This window comes from Capra hircus, chromosome 22 (genome assembly GCF_001704415.2).
Source record: "Capra hircus breed San Clemente chromosome 22, ASM170441v1, whole genome shotgun sequence".
In the NCBI taxonomy this organism is placed as follows: Eukaryota; Metazoa; Chordata; class Mammalia; order Artiodactyla; family Bovidae; genus Capra; species Capra hircus.
In genome coordinates this window covers 40,103,156-40,126,145 of record NC_030829.1, presented here as the reverse complement: position 1 = coordinate 40,126,145, position 22,990 = coordinate 40,103,156, and the positions used below count along the sequence as shown (strand labels likewise).

General features: G+C 40.9%; 1 protein-coding gene across 4 annotated transcripts in view; it reads right to left on the bottom strand.

Moving 5' to 3' along the window:
* FHIT (fragile histidine triad) overlaps positions 1 to 22,990 on the bottom strand; it is a 1,556,965-nt gene that overhangs the window by 1,490,332 nt on the left and 43,643 nt on the right. For all 4 annotated transcript variants that reach the window (XM_005695769.3, XM_018038276.1, XM_018038275.1 and 1 more), the window contains exon 2: positions 21,226 to 21,274. The gene's annotated coding sequence lies outside the window, so the exon portion shown is untranslated. The remainder of the gene's footprint in view (positions 1 to 21,225; positions 21,275 to 22,990) is intronic.

Here is a 22,990-nt window from a genome sequence, read left to right as displayed (position 1 = left end):
ACACAACCTTGGGGTTGGCATTCCAATCCATCCCAGCCGAAAGACTGCATCCAGCAGCAGATGGGCTTTCCAAATCTGTATATCCACTTCTTTTTTAAAAACAATTTTATTTATTTATTTATTTTGGCTGGGCTGGGACTTCGTTGCTGCTTGGGCTTTTCTCTAGCTGCAACGAGCAGGAGCTACTTTCTAGATGCAGTGCATGGCTTCTCATTGACGTGCCTTCTCTTTTTTCAGAGCAGAGGCTCTAGGGCTGCAGGCTCAGCAGTTGAGGTTCCTGGGCTCTGGAGCACAGGCTCAATAGTTGTGGTACATAGGCTTAGTTGTTTTGCACCAGGTGGGATCTTCCCAGGTCTGGGAATGAACTGGTGTGTCCTGCATTGGCAGGTGGATTCTTTACCACTGAGCCACCAGAGAAGCCCTGTACATCCACTTCTATATGCTGTATCAACATGCGGGAATACAGTGCAGTCCTTAAGGGTGATGTGGTAGAAGAATTTTTATTGTTCACAATACAATATTAAGTGGAAAAAGCAGTATGTACAATTTTTCCAAAAGATATATCTACATGGAGAACTGATTAGAAAGAAATATTCACAAACACCACAGGTGTCCACCTCCGAGCAGAAAGGTTATAAGAAGTTTCTATTCTCTTCTGTTTTGCTGATATGTTTTCCCAAATATTCTAAAATGTAAATGTATTACCTTTACAAAATGAATAAAGTAACTATAAAGTGATTTAGAGATATATTAATAGACTGGTGAGGGTGACATCACCAAGATGGCAACATAGGTTGTTCATGACATTGCTCTGCTGGTAAAGCAGAGGGTGGGACGGGGTGGAGGAGGGAGGGAGGCATAAGAGGGGATGGACATGTGTATGCATTCATGTTGTTGCTGGCAGAAACCAACACAACATGGCAAAACAATTATCCTCCAATAAAGTATTTAAAAAAGAACACCTATTTAAGAATAAGACACCACTCAGAGAATCCTAGAACATGGCAGGGGTGAGGCTGAAGCACACTCCATGTACCACAGAGACCAACAGAGATTGCATTAGAAGGTAAGAGAAGTAGCTACACGTTGACCACATTGCCCCTCCCCTAGGTCAGCACAGCATCATGTGGAGAGGTCTCCCCTGAGTCTCCAGTTCCTCCAGTGGGAAGGTGAACACAGTGGATACAACCAGCATCCCAAGCATTGTGGATCACTTTACAGGAGCCCCTAGTCAACCTCATACCATGGAAACTGCAGGAGAATCTTCGGGGCTCAGTCAGTGGGACTCAGTCAGTGACTGTGATAGCGATGGAAGAAGGGCTTGTAACAACCAGCACAGAGATCGTGGCAGACCAAGTTCATACCTGCAATGCCCAAGTAGTAAATCCAGAGGCTCTGTCCATGTACAGACCAAGCAGAGAGCACACTCTGATCAGGGAACTACGGAGTACAGATCTGTTGATCTTCAAATGAGGAATTCTACTAGCCCTAAAGCCCAGTTTATCCACACCCAGACAAAGAACTGAATCACAGCCCCATCCACTGTGGAGAGCATCTTCTGGTCTCATCTGACCAGAAGGGCTAGAGAAAACTGCAAGCTGAGCAGCCCAGCTGTGCTCAAGCCAAGAGGCAGGCAAGGAGAGCTGACCCACCCCAGAGAAAAGCTAGTACCAGGCACAGAGCATTGCCATGCTATGGACAAGCAGGAGGATTAACTCACAGCCAAGGCTGCGGGTAGCTCACTGCCCCTCCCAGCCAAAGAGCTGGTTTAGGAAATTGAGAGGAGCCTGGAGTGATCCCCTCCTGCTTCAAACCAGGCAAGGGATTTTGGCCACTTTGGAACATGGTATTCTGCTAAATCTGATCAGAAGAGCTAGAGGTAACTCTTGGAAGCTATGTAGCCCAGTAGCACTTGAGCCAAGAGGTAGCTAGAGCCAATAGTTTGCAGAGCAAAGCCAGTGGCCCTGTTCAGTCAGACAACTTGGGGTGCAGGTTAGCTCGAATTAACATGACAAAGAGCTCTAGCAGCTTTAGAGCTGCTTCTCCCACTGCACCCAGGCAGGAACTCTGATTCATATCTCTGCTCCTTGCTGAACACGGCCATTAGCCTCTCCAACCAGGGAATCTACCCAGAGCACACAGGAAGACCAGAGCCCATTCAATAGCCCCACAAATACTGGTGCTAGCACAGCCCATGGCACCCCCCAGCTGCAGAGCAAAACTGGGGGCTTAAGCTGACCAAGGGTATATTTCACACTCTGGACTGATTCAGATGCCCAATGAGCTGTACAGGCCCTGGGTCCTATCCTGCTACCCTGCCAGAGCAAGGAAGCTAATTCACAGCCCTGTGAATTATGGCACAACTATTCAATAGTTGTGCCAACCGTCTATCTAGTAAGCCTGACCAGTGGATCCAGGCAACAGTGGAGACAAGCAGATAGCCTCACTTGGGTAAGAAACTAAGCCAGCAGTCCTATCCAACTGTTCTCAACCAGTTGTTCTCAGCCCATCCCCATTCCCATCCTCAGAGGTCAAACACTTGCCCTGCCCAAAAACGGATCATAATAGTAGGTCCCACCTGCCCAAGGACATCACTTGCAGACATACTCAGAAACCCAAATGGAGCTGACTGGTGAAAAACCGTCTGTGCCAAAGCAAGTCTGTAAAGTCCAGAAAAGGCGTCTGGTTACTCAAACAAGCAGATAGTGACATAAAGAATTAAGGATCAAGAAAACCAAATAAATATGACACCACCAGAAAAATTTAAGAATAGCAAGATAACAGAGAGAAGTTACATATAAAGGAACTTTCAAAAGATTATGGGCAGATTTATCAACAGAAATTTTTAGACCAACTAAAAAAATGGGATCACAAAATCAAAATATTGAAAGAAAATAATTGTCAACCAGGAATTCTATGTCCAGTGAAGCTGTCCTTCACAAAGGAGAGAGAAACACTTCCTAAAAAATAAAAGTTCATTACCACCAAACCTGCCTTACAAGAAATGCTAAATGGAGTTCATTGAGTGGAAGTAAAAGAACACTAATTAACATCATAAAAACAAAGAAAGGTGGTATGAATCTCACTGGTGATGATAAATACAGTCACAGATTCTGTAAGTGATAGTGGTACATAATTCACTTAAAAACTCCAATTTAAAGTTTTTCTTTAAGGCAGTAAAAATAACCACAAGCATAATAAGCTGTTATTAGTTAGTATATAAAATGTGAAGGGGAAGAGAAGTAAAAGTGCAAAGTTTATGAATTCTACTCAGGTTAAATTTTTATCAGTTTAAAATAGGGTGCTATAAGTTTAAGATATTTTATCTAAGCCTCAAGGTAGTCACAAGGGAAAATCCTATAATAATCACAAAAAGGAACACAATAAAGAACTTAAAACATACTGATATCAAAAGACATTTTAAAAAATCAGAATAAGAAACAAGGAACAATGAAACTACAAACCAACCAAAAACCAATGAACAAAATGGCAAGAGGTCCTCCAGTTCAGTTCAGTCGCTCAGCTGTATCCGACACTTTGCAACCCCATGAACTGAAGCATGCAAGGCCTCCCTGTCCATCACCATCTCCCACAGTTCACTCAAACTCATGTCCATCGAGTCGGTGATGCCATTCAACCATCTCATCCTCTGTTGTCCCCTTCTCCTCCTGCCCTCAATCCCTCCCAGCATCAGGGTCTTTTCTAATGAGTCAGTTCTTCACATGAGGTGGCCAAAGTATTGGAGTTTCAGCTTTAGCATCAGTACTTCCAATGAACACCCAGGACAGATTTCCTTTAGAGTGGATCTCCTTATAGTCCAAGGGACTCTCAAGAGTCTTCTCCAACACCACAGTTCAAAAGAATCAATTCTTCAGTGCTCAGCTTTCTTCACAGTCCAACTCTCACATCCATACATGATCAATGGAAAAACCATAGCCTTAACTAGATGGACCTTTGTTGGCAAAGTAATGTCTCTGCTTTTGAATATGCTGTCTAGGTTGGTCATAACTTTCCTTCCAAGGAGTAAGCGTCTTTTAATTACATGGCTGTGATCACCATCTGCAGTGATTTTTGAGCCCCTAAAAACAAAGTCTGTCACCATTTCCACTGTTTCCCCATCTATTTGCCATGAAGTGATGGGACCACATGCCATTATCTTTGTTTTCTGAATGTTGAGCTTTAAGCCAACCTTTTCACTCTCCTCTTTCACTTTCATCAAGAGGCTTTTTAGTTCCTCTTCACTTTAGCCATAAAGGTAGTATTATCTGCATATCTGAGGTTATTGATATTTCTCCTGGCAATCTTGATTCCAGCTTGTGCTTCTTCGAGCCCCACGTTTCTCATGATGTACTCTGCATAGAAGTTAAATAAGCAGGATGACAATATACAGCCTTGACGTACTCCTTTCCCTATTTGGAACCAGTCATTATTCAATGTCCAGTTCTAACTGTTGCTTCCTGACCTGCATATAGATTCCTCAAGAGGCAGGTCAGGTGGTCTGGTATTCCCATCTCTTTCAGAATTTTCCACAGTTTATTGTGATCCACACTGTCAAAGGCTTTGGCATAGTCAATAAAGCAGAAACAGATGTTTTTCTGGAACTTTCTTGCTTTTTCCATGATCCAGCGGATGTTGGCAATTTGATCTCTGGTTCCTCTGCCTTTTCTAAAACCAGCTTGAACATCTGGAAGTTCATGGTTCACATACTGCTGAAGCCTGGCTTGGAGAATTTTTAGCATTATTTTACTAGAGTATGATATGAGTGCAATTGTGTGGTAGTCTGAGCATTCTTTGGCATTGCCTATCTTTGGGATTGGAATGAAAACTGACCTTTTCCAGTCCTGTGGCCACTGCTGAGTTTTCCAAATGTGCTGGCATATTGAGTGCAGCACTTTCACAGCATCATCTTTCAGGATTTGAAATAGCTCAACTGGAATTCCATCACCTCCACTAGCTTTGTTTGTAGTGATGCTTTCTAAGGCCTACTTGACTTCACATTCCAAGATGTCTGGCTCTCGGTGAGTGATCACACCATCGTGATTATCTGAGTTGTGAAGATCTTTTTTGTACAGTTCTGTGTATTCTTGCCGCTTCTTCTTAATATCTTCTGCTTCTGTTAGGTCTGTACCATTTCTGTCCTTTATCAAGCCCATCTTTGCATGAAATGTTCCCTTGGTATCTCTAATTTTCTTGAAGAGATCTCTAGTCTTTCCCATTCTGTTGTTTTCCTCTATTTCTTTGCATTGATCACTGAGGAAGGCTTTCTTATCTCTCCTTGCTATTCTTTCGAATTCTGCATTCAGATGCTTATATCTTTCCTTTTCTCCTTTGCTTTTCGCTTCTCTTCTTTTCACAGCTATTTGGCAGGCCTCCTCGGACAGCCATTTTGCTTTTTTGCATTTCTTTTCCATGGGGTGGTCTTGATCCCTGTCTCCTGTACAATGTCACAAACCTCTGTCCATAGTTCATCACACACTCTGTCTATCAGATCTAGTCCATTAAATCTATTTGTTACTTCCACTGTATAATCATAAGGGATTTGATTTAGGTCATACCTGAATGGTCTAGTGGTTTTCCCTACTTTCTTCAATTTAAGTCTGAATTTGGCAATAAGGAGCTCATGATCTGAGCCACAGTCAGCTCCCGGTCTTGTTTTTGCTGACTGTATAGAGCTTCTCCATCTTTGGCTGCAAAGAATATAATCAATCTGATTTTGGTGTTGACCATCTGGTGATGTCCATGTGCAGAGTCTTCTCTTGTGTTGTTGGAAGAGGCTGTTTGCTATGACCAGTGCGTTCTCTTGGCAAAACTCTATTAGCCTCTGCCCTGCTTCATTCTGTATTCCAAGGCCTAATTTGCCTGTTACCCCAGGCAAATAGGTCAAAGGCTTTGGCATAGTCAATAAACTTATCAACAATTACTTTAAACATAAATGAATTAAATTCTCCAGTTAAAAGACACAGAATGGCTGAATGGATAAAAAACAAGATCTAACAATATGATGCCTTCAAGAGGCTCACTTTAGCCTTTAATACATTCATAGACTAAGAGTGGGGGGGGGAAAAAACAGAAAAAACATTTCAAGAAACTATAAAAAAGCAAAACAAAACAGAGATAGTTATACAGCTACCCCTCCGTATCCACAGGGAATTGTGTTCAGGACACTTGCAAGGATATCAAAATCCAAGGACACTTAAGTTCCATATATAAAATGGCTTCAGTTCAGTTCAGTTCAGTCACTCAGTCATGTCCAACTCTTTGCGACCACATGGACTGCAGTACCCCAGGCCTCCCCATCCATCACCAACTCCCAGAGTCTACCCAAACTCATGTCCATTGAGTCAGTGGTGCCATCCAACCATCTCATCCTCTGTTGTCCCCTTATCCCCCTGCCTTCAATCTTTCCCAGCATCAGGGTCTTTTCAAACGAGTCAGTTCTTCACATCAGGTAGCCAAAGTAATGGAGTTTCAGCTTCAACATCAGTCCTTCCAATGAATATTCAAGACTGATATCCTACAGGATGGACTGGTTGGATCTCCTTGCAGTACAAGGGACTCTTAAGAATCTTCTCCAACAACACAGTCCAAAAGCATCAATTCTTTGGCATAAATAAAAATAACCCACTGTAAAATGGGTTAATAAAATGGCACAGTATTTGCATATTATCTACACACATCTTCCCATTTATTGATACTTTAAATCAATTCTAGATTACTTAAAATACCTAATACAATGTAAATGCTATGTAAATAATTGCTGCCGTACAGCAAATTTCTTCCTGATTTCAAGCTATACTATACAGCTAAAGTCACCAAAACAGTTGTTTTTATGGTATTGGCCACAAAAGTAGACCAATGGAGAAGAATTGAGAGCCCAGAAATAAATCCAAGCATATATGGAAAACTAACATTGATTTTGACAAGGGAGCCAAAAATACTCAATGGAAAAGACAGTCTCTTCAATAAATGCTGCCAGGATAATGCACATGTATAAAAATGAAATTCAACCCATATCTTACACAATCCACAAAAATCAACTCAAAATGGACTTAAGACTTAGATGTAAAACCTGAAATAATGAAACTGCTAGAAGAAAACATAGGAACAAAGCTCCTTGACATGGGTTGTATTAATGATTTTTTTAGATATGAAACCTAACGTATAAGCAACAAAATAAAAAATAAGCAAGTGAGAATACATCAAAAAAAAAATGCTTCTGCATAGCAAAAGAAACCATCAAGAAAACGGAAAACAACATACTGAATGGGAAAAACTATTCACAAACCAATATCTGATTAGGTTTAATATCCAAAATATATAAAAGAGTTCATATAATTCAACTGCAAAAAAGTCAAACAAATCAATTAAAAAATGGGCAAAGGAACTGAACAGATATTTCTCCAAAGAAGAAATACAAAAGATCAATGGGTACTTGAAAAGATGTACGGCATAATTAGTCATTAGGAAAATGCAAATTAAAACCACAAGACATCACCTCACACATGTTAGAATGGACAATGTCAAAAAGATGAACAATAACACATGCTGACATGCATATAGAAAAAAAGGGTACACTTGGGTACTATTGGTGGGATTTTAAATTGGTATAACCATTATAGAAAACAGTATGAAGAAGCCTGAAAAAAAAATAAAGGCAGAGTCGGACACAAGTGAGCGACTGAACTGAACTGAACTTATGATGCAAGAATATTACTTTTAGAAATATATCCAAAGGAAATAAAAATACTAACTAGAAAATATATCTTCACCCTCATTTTCATAGCAGCATTATTTATAATATCTAAGACATGGTAACAATTTAAGTTCCCATCCATGGATATATGGTATATTTACACAGTAAAATATTATTCAGTCATAAAAAAATAGAAAATCCTACCATTTGCAACACCATGGATAGACCCTGAAGGCATTATTGCTAATGAAATAAGTCAAAGAGAGAAATAAAAATGCTGTATGAGTTCAATTATATGTGCAATTTTAAAAAAAATAAAACTCATAGAAATAGGGACCAGACTTGTGACTACTAGAGGTGACGGATTAGGCGAGAAGAGGAACTGGAGGATGATGGTCAAAGGTACAAACTTCCAGTTATAAGTTAGTACCAGAGATACAATGTACTACATGATGAACACAGATAACACTGCTGTACAATACACAGGAAAATTAAGAGAGTAAATCTTAAAGTTCTCATCACAAGGAGAATTTTTTCTTTTTTTTTTCTTTTTATTGAGAAGATATGCGTTACTGAACCTACTGTGATAATCATTTCAAAATATATGTAAATCAAAGCATCCTGCTTTATGCCTTAAACTTATCTGTGATGTCAATTATTTTTAAATAAAACTGGGGCGGGGGGGAAGATACAGACTGGCATTCTAAAAAGTGATTTTTATCCACAAAACAAAGCAGCATTCTCATTAAAATAATTTAACTGCCTTACACCACTGAGAAAAAGCTCTTAAATATATTATCACTACTGCTAACTATCGGGTTACCATTTGAATGCAGATTTCCAAAGAATAGTAAGGAGAGATAAGAAAGCCTTCCTCAGTGATCAGTGCAAATGAAGGGAAACAATAAAACGGAAAGACTAGAGATCTCCTCAAGAAAATTAGAGATACCAAGGGAACATTTCATGCAAAGATGGGCTTGATAAAGGACAGAAATGGTACAGACCTAACAGAAGCAGAAGATATTAAGAAAAGGTGGCAAGAATACACAGAAGAACTGTACAAAAAAGATCTTCACAACCCAGATAATCACGATGGTGTGATCACTCACCTAGACCCAGACATCCTGGAATGTGAAGTCAAGTGGGCCTTAGGAAGCATCACTACAAACAAAGCTAGTGGAGGTGACAGAATTCCGGTTGACCTGTTTCAAATCCTGAAAGATGATGCTGTGAAAGTGCTGCACTCAATATGCCAGCACATTTGGAAAACTCAGCAGTGGCCACAGGGCTAGATAAGGTCAGTTTTCATTCCAATCCCAAAGAAAGGCAATGCCAAAGAATGCTCAAACTACCACACGACTGTACTCATCTCACACGCCAGTAAAGTAATGCTCAAAATTCTCCAAGCCAGGCTTCAACAATACATGAACCGTCAACTTCCAGATGTTCAAGCTGGTTTTAGAAAAGGCAGAGGAACCAGAGATCACATTGCCAACATTCACTGGATCATAGAAAAATCAAGAGAGTTCCAGAAAAATGTTTCTGCTTTACTGACTATGCCAAAGCCTTTGACTGTGTGGATCACAATAAACTGTGGAAGATTCTGAAAGAGATGGGAATACCAGACCACCTGAACTGCCTCTTGAGAAATCTGTATGCAGGTCAAGAAGTTAGAACTTCATTTAGAACTGGACATGGAACTAGACAACACAGGATGCTTGGGGCTGGTGCATGGGGATGATCCAGAGAGATGATACGGGGTGGGAGGTGGGAGGGGGGTTCACGTTTGGGAACTCATGTACACCCGTGGCGGATTCATGTCAATGTATGGCAAAATCAATACAGTATTGTAAAGTAAAATAAAGTAAAAATAAAAATTTAAATAAAAAAGAAAAAAAAAAGACTCAGCCATAAGCTGCCTACAGTGAACTCATTACAGATTTAAGAACATACATACAAAAAAAAAAAAAAAAGAAAGAACTGGACATGGAACAACAGACTGGTTCCAAATAGGGAAAGGAGTACATCAAGGCTGTATATTGTCACCTTGCTTATTTAACTTATATGCAGAGTACATCATGACAAATGCTGGGCTGGATGAAGCACCAGCTGGAATCAAGATTGCTAGGAGAAATATCAATAACCTCAAAAATGGAGATGACACCACCCTTATGGCAGAAAGTGAAGAGGAACTAAAGAGCCTCTTGATGAAAGTGAAAGAGGAGAGTAAAAATGTTGGCTTAAAGCTCAACATTCAGAAAACGACGATCATGATATCCAGTCCCATCACTTCATGAGAAATAGATGGGGAAACAGTGGAAACAGTATCAGACTTTATTTTGGGGGGTTCCAAAATCACTGCAGATGGTGACTGCAGCCATGAAATTAAAAGACACTTACTCCTTGTAAAGAAAGTTATGACCAATCTAGACAGCATATTCAAAAGCAGAGACATTACTTTGCCAACAAAGGTCCATCTAGTCAGGGCTATGGTTTTTCCGGTAGTCATGTATGGATGTGAGAGTTGGACTATAAAGAAAGCTGAGCACTGAAGAATTGATTTTTTTGAACTGTGGTGTTGGAGAAGACATTTGAGAGTCCCTTGGACTGCAAGGAGTTCCAACCAGTCCATCCTAAAGGAGATCAGTCCTGGGTGTTCATTGGAAGTACTGATGCTAAAGCTGAAACTCCAAATCTTTGGCCACCTGATGCGAAGAGCTGACTCATTTGAAAAGACCCTAATGCTGGAAAAGATTGAAGGCAGGAGGAGAAGGGGACGACAGAGCATGAAATGGTTGGATGGCATGACCGACTCAATGGACATGAGTTTGGGTAAACTCCAGGAGTTGGTGATGAACAGGGAGGCCTGGCACCTGTGGTCCATGTGGTCACAAAGAGTTGGACATGACTGAGCGAGTGAACTGAACTGAACTGAACTGAACTATTGGCTTGGCCAAAAAGTCCTTAGGTTTTCCATGTTACATGAAAACTTGAATGAAATTTTGACCAGCCCAATACTTCTTAAGTATGTGCTATATGCAGTACTCTGCAGTAGGCGTCAGTGCTCAGCTAAATAACTCAGCTAGTAACTAAGTTATTTACATAACCAGGACTCTACCAGTGGTATTAAAATTGGAGAACCTAAAAAGCAGCATTTAACAGGAGTCTTAATCCATTCACCTGCCCTATATTCCACCTTCTTGGAAAATCTCTCCTAATCCCACTGAATAGGACTAAGTAGAACTAAGTAGGCAGCCAGTCAGGTGACCTTGTGCCCAGGACTCAAGGGACTCCATCAAAGGTGGGCATCTGACCTCAGCAAACCATTCAGATACCCTCCCCCAGGAAAGAGGAACTGGGATGTCGTAACTCCAGCCAGTCTCTACCCCCCTCTTGAATGGGGCAGAGGGAGCTGCAGGGGCAGTCAGGGTGGATGGGACTATGCAGGGGACCAGCCAGCACACGGGGAGAAGCAGAGAAGAGAGGCTCTGCAGTTCCTCACACAGTCACTGTGCTTTAGGATAGAGACGCTGAGACTCAGTATGGAGCAGACACGTGTATCCATTTATCTGTCCTGCTCCTGTTAACTGTTGAGGGTCAAGCACTTCCTGGCCCACTGCCTCAGGAAGCCCGCCGTCCAGCCTGCCCTCAAATCATTAAGCTGTCCTGTGGTTTTATAGCAAGGGTCCTATCTTTTGTTGTTTTGGGGTTTTTTTGCTGTTTGCTTTGTTTCTTGAAACTTCCCTGGTGGCTCAGATGGTAAAGCATCTGCCTATAATGTGGGAGACCCTGGTTCAATCCCTGGGTCAGGAAGATCTCCTGGAGAAGGAAATGGCAACCCACTCCAGTATTCCTACCTGGGAAATCCCATGGACAGAGGAGCATGATAGGCTACAGTCCATGGGGTCACAATGACTCGGACAATACTGAGCGACTTCACTTTCTTTCTTCGTTTCTTGAAAACAAATGACTCCTAAGACATAGTTACAAGGATCAAAACTATAAACCCTCTTTCCCTGTTCTGTATGACTGATTGTCACACACACATACATACATACATATACATCCCCTTATTCTTCTTTCAGGTCTTAACTAAAATGTCATTAATTCAAAGAAGCCCTCCCAGATCACTCTATAGGAGGAGGTTTACTCTGTTTTGCCTTCTGTTGTTTCCTGTATAGGACTTAACATAATTTTTAATAATGCACGCATTGTTTATTTAATAGTTATGCTCGGTCTCCCTCCCTAGGGTGTAAACTCATCAGCAGGGACCATGTTTCTTACACTTCATACAGCACACTCCTGGAACACCACAGGAAGGCAGTGGGATTGAGTGCATAGCTTAGTCTCATACACAAGTACATATTCATTCATTTGATACACAGATAATTACTGAGCACTTAAAATTTGCAAGATTTGGTCCTTTCTCAACAAGGCAATAAAGAAGGGCATTAGGTATATATGCAAAGACAGGAAACATCCACACAGCAAACATAGCTGAGGGTCTATTGAACAGCATCCCCTCGTCTACCTTACAGGTAAAACCCCAGTTTTATTGGGGTGTCATATCTCCACAAAGCCAAGTGCCTAGGAAAGATGAGACTATCCCACTCAGGAGTAAATCCTGATTAATTGAAACCAGAAAATGGGTTATAGCTACTCAGATATCCACCCCTTTAGTCCCTAGGGCAGCCAGGCAGGAAGAGTCAGGGCAGCCAGAATCCCCACCCACACCCACAACACACACACACACACACACACACACACACACACACCCCTACACACACCCAGTCACCTCCAGCTATAAGCAGCCTATTCCGTTTACCTAATGTTCTGACCAAATGTTATCATTTTCTATGTGTACCATGACATGAACAAACTTAGACTGGAAAGCACCAATCTAAGGCAATCAAGGTAATCCCATCCCACATGCCAGTGTCTGGAAGGAGTAGGTAGCTGCAGTCAGCCAAATGTAACCCGAGGAGAAGCCTGCTGGAGCGGTTACCAGAAAGGGCCCTTGCATTTAAAAAGGACAGACAGTCCTTTATAAGAACAGACAGTCTCTTATACCAGTGGATGGTACTGTATGGGGGATGGCTCCCCAAAATGAAGCAGCCATATTAGAACCATGAGGGCAGCTAGTCTGAGGACCAAGTCAATGCACTGAAGACGGCAGAGGAAAAAAATAAAGCAAGAAATGAAGGCTTTAAGGACATTGTTGAGCAGCTGAATTAACAAAACCTGAAACTGCCTCCCTCAGGATGTTTAGCTCCTTAAGAAAATTCATTTTGTTTATTCTGATGGGTTTTATTTTGTGTTCAAATATAAGTGAGTAGAGAGGTTCACAAAATAACCGACAATGTTCAGCAATCTGTCAACAGCTGAGTGCTCAAAATCCTTCCCCTACTGCACAGTGACAACCATCAAAGGCACCCTGGTGGGTCCCCAGTTGCTTGGCACCAGGGAAAAGTGGATTGAGGTTGGATTCCAGACACTCAGAGTCAGCGTTCTGTAATGCCTTTCCATCAATCATGACATCCATGGGGCTCAGCAGGTAGACATGGAGAGTGTAGTTAGCGTCTTTTTTTTAATTCCCTTATTGTTTAAACCCCTTTGAGTAGACTTTTTGATTATTTGCTGCCAAAACCATCTTCACCAATAAATCTAGCTTCATATAATTAGCAGCAAATTAATGTGACCTCCTTTGAGCAAATGCCTCTGGAGAAAATGGTCTAGAGATTCATAATTCTGCCCACATCCCTCCAAATCTTCAGATGATGGGTCTTAAGTGAACTTTTCCCCAAAAGGAAGACAACTGAGATGCCAGGGAAAGTATTAACCCCGTGATCCTCCGACACACTCTCTCCATCATGAGAGTCATAAAGCACTCCGCGAATGCTGACACATCACCTTGTCTCAGTGGCAAATTTGGGGCAGCATAATTTAAAGAGATCAATTTGCGCATTTTGTTATCCCTCCTGTGTATCTTCCCTTTCTCATCTCAAGAACTTCGACAGACTTTGCATTCTGCACTGGGGGCATGTCCAAAAGCAGAAAGCACTAGAAGAAGTATTCTCCAACCTTTAAAACTCCAACCTTCACTAGTTTTTTTTTTTCCCCCCAAAAGCCTAAATTCACGGTGCTAGATACCAGCAGAAAAGATAGGGATAAAGACAAGTTTCGATTGTTATATTTCATTTAAACTGTTCTGTTTCCTTTGATCTTATTTCCATAAAATCAGACTTTCTCAAGACTGAGGAGAGGTTAGACGTTTTCCAGCTCCTTCAAGTAGTGAAGGTTGGTACTCTGTTTCCTAACAGAAAGTCTAGAGGAGTGATAAGACCTTTCAGTGGGAATTGTGAGAGGATGCTGGGAAAATAAATACTGAAGCCCTGAAGACACAGTGAAAGATCCTGTGTCTGTGGCCTTTGCACTGACAGCAGGGTCACCTGATACTGCACAGAAAGAGCTTCCCAGGGTGCCCGGTGTGAACAAGAATTAGAAGGGCTTTTCCTGGCTGTTCTATGCAAGGGCAGACATGCAGCACTTCTGCATCAATGACACAAAGTGAGCCGAAACCCTAAACACTACTGATTAAAATTCATGCATGTAACATTCAAAACAACTTTTCAAAATTAAACCTTTAACTCAGAATGCAAACTAAGTTTGTATTTTTAACTGGCTTGACATGTCATGAGCTCTCAAAGGACACCATTCTATCAGGCCAAGTTCAATGTATTACAAGCCCTGCTACCTTAAAAAAGGAAAATTAACTGTGACATAGACAGTTCCATAGCTGATGAATACTACAGAACATTTTCAACATGTCCAAATACAAAGCAATAAAAGAATGCTTTTATTTTAATTTTCTCTAAATAATGCCACACCCACTCATGAGAAATGACTATATTTCCCTCAATGCGCCGGGAATTAATGAAAATTAAATATAGAGAAAAGACGTGCCCTAGATGCAAGGCACTTTATATGGTTTGAGATTCCCAAATAACACAAAAGCATTTTCAAGTTACACATGGGATATGAAGTGAAAATGGTCTTGGAGAAAATCTTCTCTAATAATACCTACCTACTTCAGAGGGTGCTGGGAAGCTCTATTAACACTTTTAGATCTTCAAATAAAAGAACTGTAGAAATGCAAAGTATTATTATTATAGTTCTGAAATAATTTCACACCTAGGGATGAGAAAACCCCAGGCCGAATTTTACTGCTTCTCTCCTGCCAGATAAACAAGAAATGGCACAAGCACCAGGGAGATGGGGAGCATGCAAATCAAACAGAACAAAGACATAAAAAATTCTCCTTTATTTGAGCTTTGTATTTCTCCAGATGTCACCGTTGGGAACTCTCAGGAGAAAAAAAAAAATAAGAAGTCCCTTTAAGGTCAGGGTTAAGTACAGGTACAATATTCTCATGGCCATTATAACAGATAAAGCAACAAACAACTGAGCTGCAAAAATTACCCTGTCCACTTCCCTCCCAGAGCACTTGCCAAACTTAAAAATGACTGGATAAACTGTTACCTGAATCACCCACCAGTGTGATCTCACCTAAGAGGTCAAAAAGCAGCTGCTTTTTTGTGTACAGAATTTCTACTCAGCTACTGAGCTGCTAAGTCACTTCAGTCGTGTCCGACTCTGTGTGACCCCATAGACGGCAACCCATTAGGCTCCTCTGTCCCTGGGATTCTCCAGGCAGGAATACTGGAGTGGGTTGCCATTTCCTTCTCCAATGCATGAAAGGGAAAAGTGAAAGTAAAGTTGCTCAGTCATGTCCGAATCGTAGCGACCCCATGGACTGCAGCCCACTAGGCTCCTCTGCCCCTGGGATTCTCCTGGCATGAGTATTGGAGTGAGTTACCATTGCCTTCTCTGCAGCTACTGAGAGCACTGTGCAAAACTGTCATTTGTTGCTGCTGATGGAGGTGGTAGTGATGCTGCTGGAGATGGTGATGTTGATGATCATGATGGTAATGAAGGTGATTATGATAATGGCACGATTATACAACTGAAGTTCTCAAAACCTGATCAGTGGAATCAAATGGAATGTGTATTTTAAAAATATAGATTCTTGATCCCCTCCCCAGAACTACTGATTCTGAATCTCGGAAGCTAGAACTCAAGTCTGATTTTATTGGTTCGGGTTGGGGGGGGTTCTTGTTGTTTTTTTTTTTTTTAATGTAGCCATTAAGATAACAGCTGACCTGACAGTGTTTGTAAATAATGTCATGATTAGGAATGCAAGCTTTGTAGGCAGACTCAGTTCAGTTCAGTTGCTCAGTGGTGTCCGACTCTTTGCAACCCCATGGACTGCAGCACACCAGGCCTCCCTGTCCGTCACCAACTCCCAGAATCTACCCAAACTCGTGTTCATCGAGTCAGTGATGCCATCCAGCCATCTCATCCTCGGTCATCCCCTTCTCCTCCTGCCCCCAATCCCTCCCAGCATCAGGGTCTTTTCCAGTAAGTCAACTCTTCACATGAGATGGCCAAAGTACTGGAGTTTCAGCTTTAGCATCATTCCTTCCAAAGAAATCCCAGGGCTGATCTCCTTCAGAATGGACTGGTTGGATCTCCTTGCAGTCCAAGGGACTCTCAAGAGTCTTCTCCAACACCACAGTTCAAAAGCATCAGTTCTTCGGTGCTCAGCTTTCTTTATAGTCAGTCCAACTCTCACATCCATACATGACTACTGGAAAAACCATAGCCTTGATTAGACGGACCTCAGTTGGCAAAGTCTCTGCTTTTTAATATGCTATCTAGGTTGGTCAGAGTAGGTAGACTAGCTGGAGTCTAATTCCAAACCTAACACTTAATAGCTGTGTGACTCTAGGCAAAATACTTAAGACTTCCTCAGTTTCGACAACCATAAAACAGAAATGCCATTATTACCTACCTCATAAGGTAAGCAGTGTTTTTAAAGCATATGTTAATTTCAAAGAAGATAAAAGGTTATATGTTAAAGAAGACATTACCAACTCTAATAACATAACATAACATGTTAACATTATATTAATTTAAACAAAAAAATTGTAATATAATCGTTTTAGGAGGCTGTAGTGACCAAAGGAGCGGAAGTATCAAAGAGCTACTGCTAAACTTGTAATATCGGGGAAAAAACGTAAAAGCATGTTACTCAAAACAGAGAGAGAAATGCCAGAACTATCAGAGTTTAAAGTTGCAATTTAGGGAAGTTAGAAGCGGGGGGGTGGGGGTGGGGGTGGTTTTTCAATATTTGCTTTTTAGTGCTGTTTTATCCAAACGATGTAGGCATGTTGCTATGATAAAAATAAAAATGGATTTTAAAAGATAATTCACCATGTGTACAAACATAATCCTGGGTATCTTTATATACTAGGAATAACATAGTTTTTCAATTTACCAAAACTTGCTTTTTAAAAAACTGATTGATATAATCCCTCCAACTGTACCACCAAAATGTCCAGTTCATAGTAAGTAAATATTTACTACATCCCTGGCATACTGTAAGTCCTAGAAAGACATTTGTTGAATTGAATTGAGAATAGCAGAAAGAAATACAAAGAAGTTCCTCTGTGCTATCAAGGTCACATCAGGGTAAAGACAGCACCTTCACCTTGGGTAACTGGGGTGAATTTAATGAAGGGTGTGGGCAAGGTTAAGGGAAACCGAGAAGAGACAACCGGCAGCCGGAGGTTAGCAGAAATAAACTGTTCTCCCCCAGACTTAGAGGGGCAAAGGGAAGGAGCAGTTACCAAATGGTGGAAAGAGCTGCAGCTGCAGGCAGAAGCCAGGCCCTTGACAGGAACCCTGGTGGCCTTCCTTAGAGGAATATAGCCAGGTCTGCAAGGAAGGCAGGGGACAATATTTCAACCTTGCATTCTCGGATTTTCACCCTGTGCCTTCCACGGACTACTCAAGTGGAAAACCAGGGAGCAAGGGAGCCTGGGGAATGCTGACAATAGAAGCTAACCTCCTGGGACACAGAGCCTTTCAGAGGAATGAGAGCTGGAGGCACAGACAGAATTCCAGCACAAGCACTGTGCAGAGTTTTTTTTCTATTTTTCTTTTTTTATCCCCCCTCTTTCCTATTCAGTCTCATAAAATAAGCCTTCGAATTTTCAATGTTTAATAAATATATACCATAATAATCACAAAAATAATACATGGATATTACATAGCACTTTAGTTTCCTAAGCACTTTCACATATATTGTTATCCTGAGAAAAGCCCTATGCAGTAGATAGGATAAAGGTTATCCTATTTTACAGGTGAGGAAACTGAGACTGTAAAAAAACATGTTGGGTTTCTTGACCAAAGTCATAAAGCAAGCAAGCAGCAGAGCCCAAACTAGAAAGCATGTTTCCTAACACTTCGGCCAAGGTTCTTTCCACTACACAATGCTGCCATGCTATTTATTCACAGTAGGAATGCAAAATTGATGTTCCTGTGGAAAAAAATCATTAACCAGATTTGTTCTAGGCACCACACAGAACACAGGAGTAATCAGCAAACAGGACTCAAGGGGAAATAGAGCAAACTTGTCCATTCCATTCTGGGGGAATCATGAGTAACATCAGAGATTTAAGTAATTGAGTTTTCCATCACATTTTACACATCATTGAAAAGAAGGTGTTCAGCAGGGCAAGAGAAGTGTTCAAAAGAGGAATAAAATTTCAGAGGAAAGTAGAAAAAGATATTTAAAGAGTTTTGTTTGGGGATGATGGGATAAGTAGAAGGAAATCACAGTCCCTTCACAATCCCCATGCCACAAAGAGATCTGGGCCCCAGAAACTGAAAGGATGACCTCCTTGCTTCTCACTTCCAACTCTCCCCCCACATATACACATATCCTTTGAGAGCTTGATAAACAGCCAAAAGTGATTTATTTTTACCAAATGTAAAAGTAGTGAAGAGTCCAGCAAAAGAGCTCATTTTTGAAATAATTGAGAACTCTTCACCTTATCTAATCTACTGCAAAATGTTCAGCTTTTTATACATGATGGAAGAAAGTAGTGACTGGAATTTTAACTGTAAACTTATAATCATGCCCCATTTATTCCAAATTTAACTCCCTAATGTGTAAAGTAGTCTCTCACTTAGTTCTGTGACTGCAAGCAACAGAAACCAAATGACTAATGTAAGAAGGATTACAGAAAGGAAATTTGAGGCTCAGCAAATCCATGAAAGAGTGGAAAATAAGGGTGGGAGACCATCAATGACCAGATAGAAGTGGAAGCTAGGAAACGGGAATGGCTACAGTGGTCTCATGGGAGGTACTGTCAGGGCAGAATGCCCCCTGGGAGAAAGGAGAATCCTTTAGCTTAAGATTCTACTTCCAGAGAGGAAGCACCCATTTACCCAAGCTTGTGGTCATGCACCTATCCTGAGGCTGAATGTAGGGCCCTGAGTAAGGTCTCTGAGTACAGTTTCAATCAGTGTAATTATGTCAAAAGAAAATAAAATGTAGTTAAGAAGAGAAAACAAATACATCGAGAAACAAAAAGGGGGAGGAGCAAAGAAGTCACCTAAACTTACCAAGGCTCTCTTCAAAAATGCCTCCATGTAACTCGGTAGCAAAAGATCACTTGCTTCTTAAGACTATATTAGTTAGTAGCTGCCCATGCACAGTCAAAGACAGTGTTTACCCTCATGTCTACAAAACTTCAGCTTTTTACTTACAGAGGCCTCACTTGTCTTATTAACCAAAAGTTATCTTTTCACTCCACTCCTAAAGCCAAAGCAGAATTCACCCTTCTTTAGTAACAACATGATAGTTTTCAAAACGTTATCTTGACACTTCCAAAGAGAAGAGACACCTCAAAACACATAAGGATGCAAATGATGATGATGATGACGGTAATATTCACAAGAGTAGCAGCAGGTAATAGCTCTTGAGTACTTATCATGGACCAGGACCTGTTCCAAGCCCTCAACACATAATAATGCATTTAATCTCCACAACAGCTTTCGGAGTAAAATAGTATTATTATCCCCATTTCACAAACTAAGAAACTGAGACACAGAGCAAGTGAATAACTTGCACATGGTCCAATAACTCATGAAAGTCAAACCAGAACTAAATCTATGCCTGACTCCAGAATAGCAGAATAACAAGAGGTTTTCACTGAGAGTAGAGGAAATAAAACTATACCATTGTGAAAACATTTTCCAGGAAGAAAGAGAGCACCATAACTCTACCTAAAGATCACAAGGTTCTGAAGGCTGCTACAGCATCACTAACTTCAACAATTTATGAGAATTTATTTCTAAAAGCTATCAAATACGGCTTTTTTCCAAGATGTGGCTCAATGGTCCAGAAATATGTAAGTTACACAGCCGAAAATAAGAATCATCTATATCTTAAGATATTTTTTTCTTCACTGGTGGCCAACCATTACAGAAAAGTCCCAAGCCAACTAGCTGTCATGCATTTGAGTTTAGTCATCCCAAAGCAAACAAACCCTCAAAACAGTATTTTTATAGTTTTGATTATTCAAAAGGGATTTTCTCCAATTTCCCTGTAAAATTGCCCTCAAAATAAACATTTAAAAATCAGCTCCAGAACTAGATTTGTCACAAAGTTAGGAATAACTTAAAGCATAAGGTAAATCAAAATGGCTTTTCCAACTTGAACTAAAGTGGTCATGGTCATGATTGCTGTAATAAAAATGACAGGAAAAAACCTATAATTGTCAAAAACATAATTGATGATGAAAACAAATATAAAATTATGGCATATTTCACCCTGGCCACCAAAGACTCTTGATGAAACTGCAGCCCTATAATTCCCCAGAATGAATTCTTTAAATTAAAATACTTCATGCAGAACAGAAATTAAACAATGAATCAAAGAACAATGCTGTACAGAAGTATGCTTATAAATATACCTAGGAAAGAGGAAACGATTACATTTTTTCCATGTAAAAACCAACTCGATTGTAATGTTTCACAGGAGGCTGAGTAGGTACTTTCTCCATTGCTTTGAACTTGGAAGTTCATTTCCTGTAACTCACTTAGTGTCCACAGTGACTGCGAAGAATGAAATTAGCTACACCAAACTGGCTGGCTTTCTCCTTTCGACAAAACTAGCTCCTCTACACAACAGCACATCTGACTTTCATGATAAATCTCATGCAACCCAATTGAAATGCCACTTTGCATTTTATCTTAAATGCTTTATTCAGCCAGCTGGTTTTACTTAACTATTGACCAGAAGTGGTACAAGTGCATTCTTTTTCCATCTAGCATTAATCTTAGTAAACTTAGTGCCACTGGAATGTCTTAACTGCTGAGAAGAAAGCAAAAGTCAGCAAGCATACAATTGCATTTGGCCACCCTCAGCACATCATTTTATTTCCTCCTTCTCCCTTCTAACTATTGCTCAGCACTTTTGCCTGTGAGGGAGGACAAGCAGGTGGTTAAGGAAGTTGTCCTGTCAGCTATATCTTTAATCCGAGTGTTTAAATCTCTGAATAAAAGAAAAATCAATGTTGTAAAGGCAATGTTTGTCAAGGCCATGTAATAAATACACTTACCTTTACAGACTGTTCTCAATGGATTTCCCTTCTTTGCTGAGCTTCAAAGCTACAAAGAGATAAAAACGAAAGCACTGAGTTATCTGCGAGTAAAAGAGCAAACGTTTTCTCTCCATGTCTTTAAGTAGAATTTCCATATGCCATTTTATGTGACGCTAGCCAAATAAACCACTGATAATATTCATGCCTCATACCTCCTGCACAAAAGGCCAATGAGAGACACAGTCGTAAACTGAAAACAGCACACACATCTACCCAGGACTGACTCACACAAACCTAGCCAAATCCTACAGTCTAATCTTTTGGGGTGTGAACTCCTTAACAGAAGGGAGTGAACTTCTCAACAGAAGCCTTATAAAGTGAAGAAATGAAAATCAAATCAAACATTATGCAGCACACTTGATCTGACCAAGCATTTTGTATTCTTTAGCACCATCTTTCCTGCACACACAATTTCCATTTCCCTGGAAGTTTTACTTGGAATAGCCTCTTCCATTTATATGAGGTGTATGTGTTAGTCACTCAGTCATGTCTGGCTTTTTGCAACTCCATGGACTGTAGCCCACGAGGCTCCAGTGTCGATGGGGTTTTTCCAGCAAGAACACTGGAGTGGGTAGCCATTTCCTCCTCCAGGGAATCTTCCCTACCCAAGGATCGAACCTCTATCTGTCTCCAGCATTGCATGCAGATTTTTTACCACTGAGCCATGCAAGGTGCATGGCCCTCCCAAACCAGACCTCACCACTTGCCTCTATGAGTGTATGTGCGCAAGCTTACACATGCAATCCTCCTTTCTCAAGACAGAGTGTAGCCTTCTCTCAGGAGAGAGAAGCTCACAAAACAGAGTAAGCTACATTTGGCATTTTCAAATCAAATCTAGACATGTTAAATTAAGCTGCCTGTGACCAAAACAATGCACTAACTGCACACAAGTCAACATGATAAGAAAGGTGGTAAAGCATAGCTGCTAAACAGTAGCAAGAATTTAAGGTTTCGAGGGGCTGATTCTATAATGGTCCACCATTACTCATATGTTGATTCCATAATTAAAAATAAATGGCAGAGCTTCCCTGGTGGTGCAATTGTTAAGACTATGCCTTGCAATATCAAATACCGGTTCGATCCCTGGTCTGGGAAGATCCCACATGCTGCAGAACAACTAAGCCCATGCAGCACGACCACTGAGCCAGCCCTCTAGAGCCTGCAAGCCACAACTACTGAGTCCATGTGCTGCAACTACTAAAACCTGAGCAGCTACAGCCTGTGCTTTGAAACAAGAGAAGCCACCACAATGAGAAGCCTACACATGACAAAGAGGAGCCCCTGCTCACTGCAACTAGAGAAAGCCCACACGCAGCAGCAAAGACCCACCATAGCCAAAAATGAAATAATTTGTTTTATTATTACAAATAAATAAATAAGTAAATGGTGACCTAGTTGCTAAGATTCTGAGCTCCCAGTGCAGGGGGCACGGGTTCCGTCCCTGGTCAGGGAAGTAGATCCCACACGCCACAGTTAAGAGCTTGCATGCTGCAACGAAAGAGTCCACATGCTGCAACTAAGACCCAGTGTAGCCAACTAAATAAACACGTTTTTAAAGGAGAGATCACTCTGTATTAAACAAAAATAGAATATGCCTATTTCTCTCATTTGTGTCTAGGGCCTAGCATCTCTCAAGGTGTAGCAATTGGGAATGGTCAACAATTCCATGGTTTTCTCATGTTTCTCTTTTTTGTCCTTCAGTGTCCTAAGTAACTGCTTCAGG